The sequence below is a fragment of the Dipodomys ordii genome, unplaced genomic scaffold (assembly GCF_000151885.1).
Source record: "Dipodomys ordii isolate 6190 unplaced genomic scaffold, Dord_2.0 Scaffold151, whole genome shotgun sequence".
NCBI classification, from domain to species: Eukaryota; Metazoa; Chordata; class Mammalia; order Rodentia; family Heteromyidae; genus Dipodomys; species Dipodomys ordii.
The window spans coordinates 5,137,642-5,140,560 of record NW_012267367.1 but is presented as its reverse complement, the minus strand read 5'-3'; the positions used below and the strand labels follow the sequence as shown (position 1 = coordinate 5,140,560).

The following is a 2,919-nucleotide window of genomic DNA, read 5'->3' as shown; positions in this document are numbered from 1 at the left end:
GAAGTGGAGGTATGGCTCAAGGTAGAGCCTTGAATGAAAAAAGCAAGTGAGATCACTCAAGACCCTGAGTTCACCCCTTCCCCCCACCACCACCATACACACCCAGCACACACCCAGACACATAAAACTGGCCAAACGAAAGCCATGAACATGGGGCTCGAAATACAGTTTTACTAACACGATCATTTGAATAGGTGCCAAACAGGACATGGGAGGGCTCCTTCAGTGATGGAGATGGTCCCACACTAGCTTTATCTTCACCTCCCCACCATACCTACTGTTGGTGGTTAACCCTTCAGATTCACTTAGAATGGAAACTACTACCTATTAGCTGTTCAACTTTGGGTAAATTATTGATGCTGTCTGAGCCACATTTCCTTACTTGTAAATTGAAGATACTGATTATTAGGTTAGAAAATGACACTTTTTTTGCAGGTCAAAAGCTATCAAAAAGCAGTTTCCTTCTGTTTAGTATGTCACAGCTTTATTGGACTGGGGAAGTAATGGAGAAAGTAGATTAGATTGTGTCCTTGACCTTGAGGTTCATTTCTAACCAGCTGATGGACAAATGGTAGAAATACTCCAGCAATAAGGTCCCAGTGAGACAAGTCCACCTCAATTTATCTGTCAGGATCACTGTTGGCTGTGTCAAAGTCCTGTGCAAATATACAAATGTATGAATTTTAGTATTCTCCACGGGAAGGATATAAAATAATTCTAGAAAAATCTACAGAAGTGGGAGTGACTTAGACAACATGTTCTGATGATTAAATACTTAAGGTGAGAATAACTCTAGGGTGAACCAGCTGTGCAAAATTTGCTATTGATTTAACCTTTTTGATTTTCTGCTTTCCTGGTCAATATGAAGGGAATAACATGGGAACTCTGAGCCGTCCTGACCTTTCATTCCACAGTAGTTTCTAGGTGCCCAGCATCTTATATTATTGGGTTAACTCCTTACAATACCCATATGAGAAATTACAATGTAGAACTGAGATCTGAACCCCAGCCATTTAATTCTTGTCCACACACTTGGAACTGACTGCTTTTAATCAGCAACTCAACGTTCGAGGCCAGATCCTAGTTCTTAATTGCTTCGCTGGACTTTGATTTCCTCTTCAACTAAATGAAAGAATTGGACTAGAACCAGGTTCTAAGTGGTTCATCTTAAACACGCATTCTGTAGAAGCTTCCAATAAGAGTGTGTAGAGAAAGATTTCAGTCCTTGGATATCGAGAAGTAGTGCTGTCATTACACTTGGAGGTAAGTAAGGGCATGAGCCAGCTGAAGCATGGAAGCTCTTAGAACCCATTTTCCATGCCTGGAAGATAGAAAAGCCATTCTGGCTCTTACAATTCCTGCAGTCTTCTATTAGGAACTACCAAGGAGGTGACCAAGAGAACTTGCCTTGGTCAGGAAAATGCCATTTATAGGATAGAACTATCTAACAGGAGCTTTTCCCTTTCTGGAAATAGGTGATCCAGAAGCTGTTAAGCACACGTGTACTTGAAATCTGGCTAAGTAGCTCTACCTTTAAGTTGGTTTTTGAATGAATAAAGCCATACATTTAAATAGACACATGTGGCCACTGTTGTCAGTACAGAGCAGCAGAGGTCATTTGTCTGGAGATGAATGCCCTGGGCATGAAAACTGAGAAGAAAGTCACTTGGGAAGCTGAAATTTAGGTAAAAACGGTAAGGTTTGGGGCTGGGAAGGTAGCTCAGTGGTAGAGTTCTTGCCTCGCAGGCCTGAGGCCCTGCGTTCAATTCCTCAGCAGCACATAAACAGAAAAAGCTGGACGTGGCGCTGTGGCTCAAGTGGTAGAGTGCTCGCCTTGAGCTGAAGAGCTGAGGGACAGCACCCAGGCCCAGAGTTCAAGCCCTATGACTGGCCAAAAAAAAAAAAGTAATATTTGAGCAAACAGCATGTTAAGAAATGAGCTGGAGGTGCTGTGGGGAGTTGTTTGGAGGTTGGGAGCTCGCGGCTGGAAATTCGCTGGTGGAGTGGTCATGTCGCATAAACAAATTTACTATTCGGATAAATACGACGATGAGGAGTTCGAATACTGGCATGTCATGTTACCCAAGGACATAGCCAAACTTGTCCCTAAAACCCATTTGATGTCTGAATCTGAATGGAGAAATCTTGGCGTTCAACAGAGTCAGGGATGGGTTCATTATATGATCCATGAACCAGAGCCTCATATCTTGCTGTTCTGGAGGCCACTACCCAACAAGCCAAAGAAATGAAGCTGGAGAACCATTTCCAACCTCAACTTTACACAGCCTGTCCTTTCTAACATCTTTCTCATAGCATGAATATGTTGCTTTCTTATTTCTCACTTTGATATTTAAAGGATGTTTGATACACTGTTTGAATGTGCTGAAAACTGCTTTGCTTCTTGAGTAGAGCCACCACCACAGCCCTACCAGAGGAGTGCTTTGTGGGCTTCAAGCTCAGCTAAGTGGGATCTCAGAAGTTATGGTGTGCTCTGTATCCACAGAGCACTTGACAGAGGGAGGAAGCGTCTTAAGAATCAGACCATGGCTATACCAGGGATTGTGTAAACCCACTATTTTATTTTTTTCCTACTGGGTATTGTATGTCTGGTGACTTGTGGATTTATCTCTCAATGTATTGAAATTTTCCATTTTATTCAAGAAACCTGTTCTGTGTTTCAAGACTTGATTAAAGAGGAAGTTTATATAATCTAAAAAAAAAAAAAAAGAAATGAGCTGGATGTCAAAGCTGCTAGATGATGCAAGTGTTGAGACAGGCATGGAGAGTTGAAGTAGGATAGAAAGGAAAAACTTCATAAATCTTGACCTAAGGTGTCCTCATTAATCCTGAAATAGACAGAGCCTAGCCTTTGTCCTTTGAATGCCATTGTCACGCTGGGCTTAGAGCAAAGTTTGCCCC

The 2,919-nt window shown here is 42.1% G+C and overlaps 1 pseudogene across 1 annotated transcript; it reads left to right on the top strand.

The window, feature by feature from the left end:
- The first annotated feature begins 1,952 nt into the window (after positions 1–1,952).
- LOC105997707 lies at positions 1,953–2,714 on the top strand (annotated as a pseudogene). The gene has a single exon (XR_001175659.1). The product of XR_001175659.1 is annotated as a cyclin-dependent kinases regulatory subunit 1 pseudogene (transcript).
- Positions 2,715–2,919: the final 205 nt, after the last annotated feature.